Raw genomic sequence first — 13,898 nt, forward strand, 5'->3', positions numbered from 1 at the left:
TCTTTTTGCTGGAGAAGCAGTGACCTGTAGGTGCCAATAGGCACAGACAGAATAGAAAAAAAAGAAAGCCCCAAAAGAGCCAATTCTCTCTAACCAAAGGACTAGGAAAGGAATAGCCTAGCAAGAGAGAACACCTACAGAAAATAACCGCCCCTACCCCAACCAACCCGGCCCAAGAGAAAGGGGTACCTCATTACTGTTCCCCACTTGTCTTCACCAACATCATTGTGGGAGAGGGCTGCCTTGTTACCACTCAGTGAGTGTGGAAGTCCACATGGCCTCCGCTGACACCAGCCCAATGGTGATAGAAAAATGTGCAGCTCCACTAACAATGCTGTCAGCAAAAGCTAAGTAGGGATTATAGATCTTGCTGGGCTATAACAAGGCACACCTTCCCCCTTAATGGAGTCAGGACCTTCATCCTTGCCTGACAGTAACAATCCCTCTCCCTCACAATGTCAGCAGAGATCACTGGGGGAGCCTAGACTTCGATCCCCACCTGGTGGCAATGAAGCCCCCTTTCACCTCCCCATTGCGATGGTGTCAGTGGAAGCCATGTGGCGTGCCACCTCTTAAGTGGTGATAGTGATAAGGCACCCCTTCCCCACAGCAGTGTTGGTGGAGACCAAAGGGGGAGCAATAATGAGGCACTTCTCGACTTCAGACCACAGTGATGTCACTGGTGGCCTCGTGGGGATCCTGACTTCTATGCCCACCCATCAGTTATAGGACTAACCCCCAACCCCAGGTGTCAACAGGCAGAGTGGGAAATCTAGACTTCCACCATCACCTGGCAGTAAGGAGGTGGCTTCCCATCCACTTACCCTCTGGAAACATGTGATAAAAAGTCTCCTAAACTAGCGGATTTAAATAAGATCCAGAGTCTCATAGTGAAATACTCTAATGTCTAGCATACAATGGAAAGTCACTCATCATACCAAGAAGCAGGAAAATCTCAACTTCAGCAAGAAAAAATAATTAACGAATGCCAACACTGAAATAACACAGATGTTGGAATTATCTAACAATGATTTTTATAGCAGCCATCATAAAAATACCTCAACAATTACAGACACGCTTGAAACAAATGAAAACAAGAGAAAGTCTCAGCAAAGAAATTCATGACATAGATTAGAACCAGATGGAAATATTAGAACTGAAAAATACAATAAACAAAAAAAGAAAAGAAAAGCTCAGTGGATAAGCTCAACAGAAGAATGGAGAAGATATAGAAAATAATCAGCAAACTTGAAGATAGAACAATAGAAATAACCCAATCTGAACAACAGAGAGAAAATAAACTGGAGAAAACAAAGGAACAGATCCTCAAGGACCTGTGGGACTATAACAAAAGATCTAACATTTATGTCACTGGCGACCCAGAAGGAGAGGAGAAAGAGTCAGGGCTGAAAAAAGCACTTTGACGATGGCCGAAAAATTCATAAATTTGGCACAGTATATACCTATTCAAGAAACTGAGCAAACTTCAACTAGAAACTCAAAGAATTCCACAACAAGACACATCATAATCAAACTTCTGCAAACTAAAGGCAAAGAAAAAAACTCAAGAGCAGTGAGAGACAAATGACATCTTACCTTCAGGGGAAAATCAATTCAGATGACAGAGAATTTCTCATCAGAAACCACAAGAGCTTGTAGGAAGGGGCCAACATTTTTCAAGGGAGGAAAGTAAAGAACAGTCAACCTAGAGTTCCATATCTAGCAAAAATCTCCTTCGGTAATGACAAGGAAATCAAGACATGATAAGAGGAAAGAAAAGAAAGAGAATTTCTTACCAATAGACTTACTCTAAAAGAATGACTCAAGGAAGTTCCTGAAACAGAAAGTAAATAATAAAAGAAAAAACCTTGGAATATCAGTGTGCACTTTTGTGTTCTGTCTAAATTTTCCATGAGTATGAATATTTTTTAAAAATAAAATTTTTTAAAGCAATAATAACTACAGCACTCACTTTCCTTTGACTAATTCAGTTACTAGCAAATTAATTTACCTATTAAGATATTAATTTATACATTTTCTTCTATTTTTCTGTGTATTTATCTTCTATCTCCCTAACTTGGCCATAGGAACCCCATGACAAATACACGATTTTTCAATTCTTCTTCATCTCTCACACAGCATCTGCTTCTATCTCCCTAACTTGGCAATAGGAACCCCATGACAAATACACGATTTTTCAATTCTTCTTCATCTCTCACACAGCATCTGCTAAGGTCATTTGTACCTGGTGAATAATAAAAAATGTTGCTAAATTATTACACAGCTGACCTAGTATATTAAGATTTTAGAAATATGAATCAATACATGCATTTACAAATAGTATTTCCATCTCCATGCCATGGAGTCTGGGAATAGTCAGATCCAATAACAGGCCACTTAGAAATAATACTTTGTTCTACTGTATTGAATTTTGAGTGTTTTCATTTGTAAACTTTGCACCAAATGTTAGATTGGAAGAAAAAAAATATTTGAGAGTATAGGTGATCTTTCAAGCAACTTCCCTCTGTATTAAAGGTATAGTTGAGGGGCTGGCCTGGTGGCAGAGTGGTTAAGCTCATATGCTCTGCTTCAGCAGCCCAGGGTTTGCTGGTTCAGATCCTGGGTGCAGACCTAGCACTGCTCATCAACCATGCTCCAGTGGTGTCCCACATAGTAGAACTAGAAGGACCTACAACTAGGATATACAACTATGTACTGGGGAGCTTTAGGGAGAGAAAAAAAAAAAAAAGAGGAAGATTGGCAACAGATGTTGGCTCAGGACCAATTTTCCTCATCCAAAAAAAAAAAAAAAATATATATATATATATATATAGTTGAGTCAATTCAATATTAAAGTAATCTGGGAGAAGGAAAAATTAGATTGAAAATTATCATAATGGTAGCAATAGCTAACATTATTGAGCATTTACTCTATGTCAGGCATGGTTCCAACCACTTTTTGCTCGTTGCTTCATTAAATTATCACCCAAATCCTAAGAGATAAGTCCTATTGTTATCCTCTTTTTATAGATAATGAAACAGAGGCTTACAGAGTTTAGGTAACTTGCCCAAGTTCACAAAGTTAATAAATATCAGACAATGATTCAAACCAAGGTTTGTTTGATTTCAGATACTGACCTTTAAACCATAAAACTATACATTTCCAATTTGCCAAGAACACATTGTCTCTAAAAAATCATACAGTTCAATCGATTCTCTTGTTCCTGGAATAAAGCTGATTAAACCTTTAGAGAAGTTGATGAGTTAGAAAGCAAGGAATATTGTCTCCCCCTTTTTTCAAATGAAAAATGGAGTATTTTGGAGAGATGTTTTTTCTAAGCTTCAGTACTTTGGTGATTTGGGAACAGGAAAGGTAATTCCAACCCATTTCAATCCCTTAAGTTAAACTTAGCCACCTCACGGGGTCACACTGGTGACTCCACTATCTGCATCACAGTTCCAGAACGTCTCAAGACCAGCATCCCCCATGCTTGGAGCTCTGCTCCTGATACCAGCTTGTCCCCTTTATTTTTTGGTTCTTATTAAATTCTTTCTCTTTATGGAGTCTTTTGCTTGGTGACTCAATTTAGACTTGAGCACACAACAGAATCTGTCCTCTGGCCCTATCTGCTAACACTTTTGATAAATGACACCTCACCATGGACTTTGCCTTAACCAACGCCCACCCCCACCCCCCACCCCACCAGAAGAACCTGAGACAATTTCCTGACCTCTAGAGAGAGAGTTCAGGGAAATCTTGGAAGAGAAAGGAGTCTTCAAAAGTCCAGAAAAATTCTGAATATTAATCTGACAAAAAAATCTCTAGGGAAGAAATTATTGAACTTCTCTGTGTCACTCATTTCAAGGTCTGATACTGTATTTTGCAGAAGGAATAGTCCAAAGGAAGGCAGTTTCAAATGAACAAAATCAAACTAAGATACCAGGGGAAAAAAGGTGAAGTGGATGAAACCAGAGGAAATAAAATGTAGGATTTTTTTTGGCAGTGTTTGTTGAAGAAGGAAGAGAATGAGGAGAGAGAAGGAAGGAAGGAAGGAAGGAAGGAAGGAGGGAAGAAAGGAAGAAAAGGAAGGAGGGAGGGAAAAGAAAAAGGGAGGGAAAGGAGGGAGGGAGACAGGGAGGGAAGGAAGGAAAGAACTATTTAGCCTGGTGAGGGAAACATGAATTCCTTGTCAAAAATATTTCAGTAGCTGAAATTCCATTAATGTTCCTAGAAACTAGAATATTCTCCCTTTCTCTTTCTGCTCAATTACTTTCTTCACATTCTGTGAATCTCCCCTTTCCTTCGGACTCCACTGAGTAGCGCTTTCCTTCACTGATATTTGTAGTCTGTATTTACGGCCTTTGAGTCTCCTTTTCTAAATTTCAGCAGTTGCGTACTGCCTGGTCCATCCCCCAACCCTCACTACCCACTGTCTACCTCCCAAGGGCTTGCTGCCCCTTTGGGCTTCCTATAGCACAGCTCCTGTCACACCACTCACCCTGCTCACAAAAACTCATGAAGTACAAATCTGCCTGGCAGGTAAGGCCTTCCACAATTTGGCTTCAACCCATGCTTCTAAGCAACCATATTTTTCAGTTCTTCACTTTTTACTAATAAACCTTAAAGTTTGGATGGCAAACAAGCAGTAAATGCCCAGAGTCCCAGTCACAAACACGTCTTGCTGTTAGGAGAGTTGTAAAGGAAACAGCAGAGGCAGCCCCTACCCAGAGAAACTCACAGCCTAATGAAGGTGAAATTAACTTCAGCCATGAACTTAGAGTCATACCAAAGATGCACTTGCACTTACTCAGACGGTCCCTACAGAGGCTCTGAAGAAGGCAGGAGCTGTAACTCATAAAGCATTTATGGGTAACATTAGAAGCATATAAATGTGAGGGCTGAGTATAGGTAACACTATTCATTAAGCTTTGTACCAAAATTGACAATGGAATTAGGATCTTCCAAATACATGTTTATACAGTTACAATCTTCTTTTATTCTGATCCACACAGGGCTCGACAAATTTACCCTCTTCTTTAAGAAGCATATTTCACAGACAAGAAATAAGAGATTCTAGGGGCTGGCCCAGTGGCGCAGCAGTTAAGTGCGCATGATCCACTTTGGCGGCCCCCGGGGTTTGCTGGTTTGGATCCCAGGTGCGGACATGGCACCACTTGGCACGCCTTGCTGTGGTAGGCGTCCCACATATAAAGTGGAGGAAGATGGGCACCGATGTTAGCTCAGGGCCAGTCTTCCTCAGCAAAAAGAGGAGGATTGGTAACAGTTAGCTCAGGGCTAATCTTCCAAAAAAAAAAAGAAAGAAAGAAAGAAGAGATTCTGATCATGCTGAACCAGGTTATTTCTGTTAGGGAGGTAGCCTACAATTACCAAATAGGCTTTCAAAATAATGGAGGAGGTGAGTGGCCCATCAAACCCACATTTGCTTGAGCCTTGAGAGCACTCACTCATCAAAGGCCCTGTCAGATAGGTGATCCAACTAGTTAGTCAAGAAAATTTACTTTGATGAATACAAATAGGCATTTTTCACAATTACTGCTATTTACAGCTCAAACCCTGTGCGAAATATAGTACCCAGACTCAGCTGTGATTTAACACTACTGTTTCCATAATGAGTGTTCAAAAGGATGAATCAATAGACCCTCAATAGAATATGTAATAGCTTTTAATAATCTGTGTTGCTTTAATTATTTGAGTCAAAATCAAAATTGAGAAGTAAAAATTATAGCTTCTTTCTCTATAGGGTTAACAGAAAACCACTAAATAATGTCACAATAAACAAATTTTCACTGGTTTGTATAAACAAGACATTATATCTGATCCAAAAATTAATAACTCAAGAAAGAAAATATATGGACTTGTTTCACACCCAAATTTAGATATATGCTCGTGACATTAAGAAATTGACTACAGGTTTGGCTTGTTTTGCACTGGTAATGAAGTAAGAAGCTCCTTTGCCAGTATAACTTACTCTATCCCATAAATATTAGATTCTTCCATTTTGGAAGCTAAAGCAAGCAAGCAAGAATCTTTGCTTTTTATTTTTTTGCTTTTTACATAACTCTAACCTAGTTCAAAAGATTTTTTTATTTTAAAAATATTTTTAAAGATTAAATTACTTGTTGTCATGTAGATTAAAAAATAGTTGTTTGAGGGGCCGGCCTGGTGGCATACTGGTTCAGTTTGCCCACACCGCTTCAGCAGACTGGATTTCGCCGGTTCGAATCCCAGTTGCGAACCTAGCACCGCTTATCAAGCCATGCTGTGGCAGGCATCCCACATATAAAATAGAGGAAGATGGGCACAGATGTTAGGTCAGGGCCAGACTTCCTCAGCAAAAAGAGGAGGATTGGCAGCAGATGTTAGCTCAGGGCTAATCTTCCTCAAAAAAAAAAAGTAAAAAAAATAGTTGTTTGAACTAACGTCAAACTCATTTTTGTGTGTAGACGCACATTATCTTCACCACCTGATTTTATATTTATGTTTTTAAAAGGAGGCATTTTCTACTCTTGTCGTATGAGTATATTTAACAAGCTAGCAAAGAGAGCTGTCCTTACAACTCAGATGGGAATAGTGTGGACTGAATTTCATCCCTCCTACTCCAAATTCTTCTGACAGGGCATGTGCAATCATGTGGTTTTATTTGCAGTTTCCCCTTTCTGGACTCATCGATCACTGTGACTTAAAAGCACGCATTCCTGTTTTTTCTGGAAGTTTCTAAGCATAATTACAAAGAGTAGCAGAGAAAACACACCGATAGCATTGCTTTGGTTTTAATGGCCATCTCTTGAGACACTGATCACATTCTTTTTGATGTCACCTCTGTTTTGTTTAAACAAAGGCAGCTTGCATCTTGTTCTTCTTTCTATCCTCCACAACACCTAACTATACACATTGTAGGTGCTTACTAAATGTTTGTTAAGTGATGATCAAATAAATGAATGACTAGTGACTACCGCCATACTTCTATTCAGAAGAGAAGAGTGGAACAAACCCATCTGTCTACCTTTCCCAGATGAAATGAAGAACTAGATTTTCAGGGAAGTAGTTTGAATTTGGGTTTGGATTTCAGTATGACTAGCCAAGGTTCTTCTCAATTAACTTTACTCTCAAAATCACAAATGGAGAAGAGAAAAAAATAGGAGTGTGTGGGACTGGCCCCATGGCTGAGTGGTTAAGTTCACACGCTCCACTGCAGGCGGCCCAGTGTTTCATTGGTTCGAATCCTGGGCGTGGACATGGCACTGCTCACCAAGCCACGCTGAGGCAGCATCCCACATGCCACAACTAGAAGGACCCACAACGAAGAATATACAACTATGTACGGGGGGCTTTGGGGAGAAAAAGGAAAAACAAAAAGAGAATGTAAGTTAAAAAAAAAAATGTGTGTCTCTTAAATTTATTAGAAGCCTTTTATTATTCTGATGAAGAATAGCAGACATTGGGGGGTTTTCAGAGTTTCAGGTCTTAGGTAGTGTTGTTTTGTTCTAACGTTAAAGTGAATTTTCTAATCTCTTCTTTACACTCACACACAAATAGACACACACACATAAGATGTTGCATCTAAAGAAGTTTTGGGGTGCCTCCTAATTTCAGCCTGGCCCTTAAATGTCGATGCTTCCCAGCATTTCACCCTTGGCCAACCTCTCTCCCTACTCTTCATGTTCTTGTTAAATGATGTTATTCACTTCCATGGTTTTAACTTCCATCTATATGCTCAGAACATCTAAATCATTATCTCTAACAATGACCTTGTCTTGAAATTTATGTATATATCCAGCTGCCTAGTAAACCTGGATATGTCTTACTCTCCTAAATTCAAAACTTTCAAAAACTCATCTCCTCACTGTCTAACACACATCAAGAAAACTGGCTAAATCTTTTCTCTCAATCGTTAGCATTTCCATCTATCTACTCATAAAAAACAAAAACCTAAGCCTGATGTTGGAATCCATGAATCTTTTTGGTAAACAAAGTTTTGTTGAAACACAGCCATGCCCATTCGTTTATGTATTGTCTATGGCTGCTCTCACACTGCAATGACAGAGTTGAGTGCAACAGAGGCCACACGGCCCACAAAGCCTAAAATTATCTCCTATACAACGCTTTGCAAACAAAAGTTTGTAGACTCTTGTTTTGGACCATTTCCTCTGTCTCAGATGGCAAAAGCTGTCTATTTTTTCCTCCTACATATTTCTCAAATTCATCCCTATCACCTCTCAAACTTGGGCTCTCATCAATTCTCACCTGGACTATTGCAACAGCCTCCTCATTCCATCCCTCACCTACCACCAGAGTGATAAACCTAAACTGTACATCTGATTGTTATACTGTTGGAAGACAATTCTTCGTGGCTATCTAATATGTCTGCACATCTTTTGAGCAGATGCATTGACAGCTTTTGTTCTGGACTGTCTTTTCAAGAATATTTGTATAGCAAATATCCTTGGAAGATACAGTATTTCCCTCCAGGACAGAGAGCAGATTTGTTTGTTGCTTGATATAATGAAGATGGTTTGCATGCATCTCCCTCATACAATATTGAGGAATCCTAAGCTTAGGGTTTCTTGGCTGTGTTGCAAACCCACTATGTGAAAAACAACCACCTGGGCCCACCTTCCTATTGCTCCCATGAAACTTAGAGGGAAAGGGGAACCAATATGAATTGAACCTCATGCTGCCTGTTGTGCCATGAGTAACAAAGTCTTTTGTCTCTGATCCAGGAGTCTTGTGTCTTCTGCAAGCATTCATGAAATTGTAGCAGCCTAACTTGTTAGCTTGCAAGCAGGTTAAAATCTGTGACCCTTCACAGTTTTTGACATTCAGCCCGTTTCTGTTTTTCTCTGTCACTTATAGACTCAAGTCCAGGTGTTTTAGCCTAGCATATAAGATCTTCAGTGACCTGAGTGGACCTGTCTCTCTAGCCCCATCCTCTACCATTCCCTCCTCATGTTTACTCACGGTTCATAGTTATTCATAGCTCTGCAATTAGCATATCCTATGCTGTGTCTTCCCATCTTTGTTCATGTTGTCCCTTCTGCCTGAATCGACTTCTAATCTCCCCAATCATACTTCTTCTTTTCCCCTTTCCTACTCTAGTCTTCCTTAGCCTTCAACCTCCTTTCATACTTAAACACAGTTCAGGCATTAACCCCATCTGAGAGCATGCATCCATCTATCCCTAGGCTAAATTCAGTGCCTTCCTCTGGATTCTCAGAGCACCCTGAGAACAACTCAGTCACAGTCCTTGCCATAATTTTGAAAGTGTCATTTAAGCTCCTGTCTCATGCATCAGACCTTGAGCTACTTGAATGGAGAGACAGTATCTTCTTCATCTTGGTATCTCCAGCACCTGATTTAGTGCCAGCACCTGTGGATGCTCAGTAACTATTACTTGAACTGCTAGGAACTGAAATAAACTAAACTGATGCATTAGCCCTAATGCCCCAAATTCTCACTTTGGAGAAAAAATAATCCCTTTCATTTGTTTTTGTTTTTGCTTTTTTTTAAAGATTGGCACCTGAGCTAACATCTGTTGCCAATCTTCTTCTTTTTTTCTTCTCCTCAAAGGCCCCCAGTACGACGTTGTATGTTCTAGTTGTGAGTGCCTCTGGTTGTGCTATGTGGGACTCCGCCTCAGCATGGCATGATGAGCAGCACCAAGTCTGCACCCAGGATCCAAACTGGCAAAACCCTGGGTCACTGAAGCAGAGTGGTGAACTCAACCACTCAGCCACCAGGCTGGCCCCCATTGTTATTCTCAAACTGGAAAAATTGCTTTCCTGCTTCCTTTTTTTTGAGGAAGATTAGCCCTGAGCTAACATCTGCTACCAATCTTCCTCTTTTTTGCTGAGGAACACTGGCCCTGAGCTAACATCCATGTCCATCTTCCTCCACTTTATATGTGGGACGCCTGCCACAGCATAGCTTGCCAAGTGGTGCCATGTCCATACCTGGGATCCGAACCAGCAAACCCCAGGCCACCAAAGTGGAACATGCGAACTTCACCACTGCACCATCAGGCCAGCCCCCCCACCCCCGCCACCGCTTCCTTTTAAACACTATTTTCCATTTTAGAACATGATTCATTAAGACTCAAGACCTTCCAGAGGAGGTAAGAATTTAATAAAATGCTCTATAAGGTTTGATATTTCTCCAAATTTAGTTTTATCCTCCAAATCATATTGGATCAGTCAAATGATTCCTGATATCAGTAAATGAAAAGAGGCTCAGTCCAATCCTTTAACACTAAGCACTTGAGGAAGGTGCTGAAGAATGCCAGAGAATACAGGCCATGTGGACAGACTCAGCAAGGCCTGAGCACCCTGACTCCTGGGGAAACCCCTAATTAGGGCACTGTCTTATCAGCTCTAGAGGAAATATTTTCTAGTCTTTAGTTAACTGGGTAGAACTGGTAGTTTAGTTAACTGTGTAGAACTGATAGGTAATTGGTGCAGGAGGCAGGGAGAATGCCACCATTAGATTTATCAGGACCACCTTATGTGAAGTGCATGATGAAAAATTCATCTTTGAAAAGCACACAGAGAGCTCTGCAGGTTGGCCTTTTAGAACATCCCCAAATCCATTACTGGTAGCACTTAAGGAGTTAATAAATGGTGGAGACAGTTTACTAGTCCCTTGATTGCTTTACAGAAGGATTTATGCTTTCAAAAAATGAGGAAGAAAGGAAAAGAAAAAGAAGAGAGGGGAGGAGAAGTTGTTGGCATCCTAGGTTTTTTTAAAGCTCCTGGATATGGTCTTACTAATGCAAATAATTCCAGGCAATACAATGTCTTATCTAGAGGCTAGCGTTGGTATGCTGAGGCTTCCAGGTAATCCCTGCAAACTCAGACAAACCCATCCACAACGTGGGAGGTAGACTGAGCCCCGCTCCATGAGCTCCTATCAAGGAATGTAATACCTAACGAAACTTGGCTAAAATATCCCTACATTGAATTTTATCAGCTTTAGGATTTATACACACTCTGGGGAAAAAGCTTGTCTTACAGCTTTCCCTTGACCTTTTCAGATAATATAATGTCTGGTCCCTTTGAACCCAGATTAAGAAATTTAACCTGACAATTCAACCAATCCTAAAACTGCTGTCATCAAAGACACTAATATTTTTTTAAAGATTTTAAAGATTTTATTTTTTCTTTTTCTCCCCAAAGCCCCCTGGTACATAGTTGTGTATTTTTAGTTGTGGGTCCTTCTAGTTGTGGCATGTGGGATGCTGCCTCAGCATGGCCTGACGAGCGGTGCCATGTCCACGCCCAGGATTCGAACCAGCGAAACCCTGGGCCACCAAAGCGGAGCACGTGAACCTAACCGCTCGGCCACGGGGCCGGCCCCTAATTTTTTTTTTTAATATGGTGGTAGAAAAGGGACATGTTCTGCCTTCACTTCAAGCTGTGTTACAAAACCCAATATACACCCCCTCCCTAGTTCAAAGGCAGAGCATTTGACTAAAGACAAATCCATATTGCATCAGGACAAGTGGTTCACAAAAACTTGCTTGTCGTTTTCTGAATCCTTTGCTTACTATCAGTGGAAAGCACATGTCAAACTGTATAGATGTAATCCACCAATGTGTTCATGAATTAATGACATGAGAAATATATATTTAGACTTCACATGAATGGGACTCATTCCAGAATTTAAAATATCTTACTGAAACATGTGGCTATAAAAAAATAACAGAAAATATTTACTATGAGAACATATTTCTCGTTGTCTTGTGCATACTTTGGTATTAGACAGAAAGTCCAAAAATTCCTAATCTCTTTTGCTTTCTCATAAAATGTTATGGCTAGCATATCTTTTTTAAGACAGCAGAAAAAAATTTTTGATAATTATATGGCAAAAAGAAAACAGTTTAAGGTCTATTTCAAAAGATATTGGTAGTGGCATACACATATACACAAAATGTTTTTGTCTATTTTTTGAAATCAAAATTTCAACTTATGAAGGAAAAAGTTTAGGATCTTGAAAGCTAATCAATGCACTCATCATCAAAATTCTCAGTGTATGGATGCTCAGTACGGAAATATGTTCAAAATAGCTAGGAAGTAGCTTGCCAATAATGTTGACAGTGCGAGATTATCATAATATTAGCAAAAGAGAATTGCAACGCAAGAAGACTTGCATATTTAATTCATTAGCTTTAATTTCTTCCTGAACATCAAGGGGATTAAATTTGTTTACATCAGACTTTGGTGTTAATCCTAAAGAATTTATTAGCCCCTTTCCAGCATTGTTTTAGAAGTACTTACGTTTTTTCTTTCTAGATGTTCTAAGATTTTAACCTCATAGGTGCCAGGAAGTTTCAGCAGAATATTAATGTAAAATCACCAGTTTTTTAGACTGGGATCCCCCTGGGTCAGCTGCAGCCAGATTTGTTGTGGGTTGTCCTAGGCAACGGCTGTAGGGCTGGACGGGGGGTGGGGGCGGCGGGAATGTTTTCCATTTAACAAGGCATGGTTAACTGCGTTAGGTATGAGTAAACACCAGGCAAGGTAGAATAGCCACTGCATTCAAAACATTTATTGTCTGAAAGTTTGTGCTTGACTGGCTCAAGCATGCTTATTATAATAGACTAGGAAAACAATTCAGATGGTATCTGGTTACAAAAGTGTGTTGCCAAGTGAGAAATCTGTAGTCTATTTTTATTCTGCAGACCACTCCCCAGCCCTCCTGACTACTGTCTTCTTTGTTCTAAGAAGGATGACCATTTAAAGATAAAAGTTCTGGGCCTGTAGGATGCATGATAGAAAAGGTTGTTTTCATGGGTGTTTATCAGTTCTACTATCCGAGAGACACTAATTCTCTGACTCATCGTAGCTTTTTATTTTTCCCTCTAAAGAGTTCTATCATATTGTACATTAAGTTTTCAGTATGTTGATATTTTTCACAGTTTTATTTTACAGATTCATTTTACATTTAAATTCCTCTCCTAGTGTCATCCTTTAGTTGCTGGTTGGCATTACAGCGCTTTCTCCAGTGCAGATAAAAAGCACATGCATTTCAGCACTCCTGAGAATGCGCTTCTTTGAAGTGAGGTCTCACTCATTCTAAAGGAGGGGTTTTAATGACAAGGCTAATTCCACAGCAAGGATTTAAAGACTTGCAAACAACCCATCAGAAACTAGAAAAATATCTTATTTGTAGTCAGTACTATAGATACAACAATTTAGTGTTTATTTCTATTTTTTATGACAAAGGAAACACGAATATAAATCAGCCCTTTGTTTCTTATAAGAAAGACAGTAGCTGTCTATGATCAAGGACCTTATGTTTTGATTCAAACCTGAAAAATCTAAATTGATAACTCAAATAAAAAATTCCAGCTATGGCTAACTCCCTTTTTTAAAAAATTTCTTCACTTAACTGCCATGATGTAAGATTGGCTAGTTTCTCTCCAGTTTGCTTAAAATGTTCCAAAGCAGCAATAATATTTGCTCTCTTAATGCAAAGGACTCAGTCCAGGTCTTGTCATCAAATCATTGCATCTATTTATCCAGATCTATCTACCTAGATTCTTGTTTCTAAATGCATTTGAATCTAAGCCACTCATAGCTCTGACATATTTTATGTTTGCACATTAGATTATTTTGCTGTGCTGTTAAAAATTCACTTTCAGTAAAATGAGATTGGATGATTTCTAATCTTTTATATCCAAACTTCCTGTGTTTTAGAATTCTCCAAGGAAATAGGTATCATTTTCTATGATAGTATATTTTATGGTTTATAAGCCTCAATATCTGGAGTTCCTTCTTAATCATTTCTGCAGTAATGACTGAGGCCTTTTGCTGTCATTTACCCAGGAAAGACAGTCGGTTTGGGGACAAGAGAGAGAACAAATTATGACAGGTATGAACAA

General features: G+C 39.5%; 1 protein-coding gene across 7 annotated transcripts in view; it reads right to left on the bottom strand.

Moving 5' to 3' along the window:
* LMNTD1 (lamin tail domain containing 1) overlaps positions 1 to 13,898 on the bottom strand; it is a 366,288-nt gene that overhangs the window by 303,541 nt on the left and 48,849 nt on the right. For 4 of the 7 annotated variants that reach the window (XM_070494972.1, XM_070494976.1, XM_044775233.2 and 1 more), the window contains exon 1: positions 12,292 to 13,010. The exons of the other annotated variants lie outside the window; for them this stretch is intronic. The gene's annotated coding sequence lies outside the window, so the exon portion shown is untranslated. Of the gene's footprint in view, positions 1 to 12,291; positions 13,011 to 13,898 lie in introns of those variants that run through there. 7 annotated transcript variants of the gene reach the window in all.

The sequence above is a fragment of the Equus asinus genome, chromosome 22 (genome assembly GCF_041296235.1).
Source record: "Equus asinus isolate D_3611 breed Donkey chromosome 22, EquAss-T2T_v2, whole genome shotgun sequence".
NCBI classification, from domain to species: Eukaryota; Metazoa; Chordata; class Mammalia; order Perissodactyla; family Equidae; genus Equus; species Equus asinus.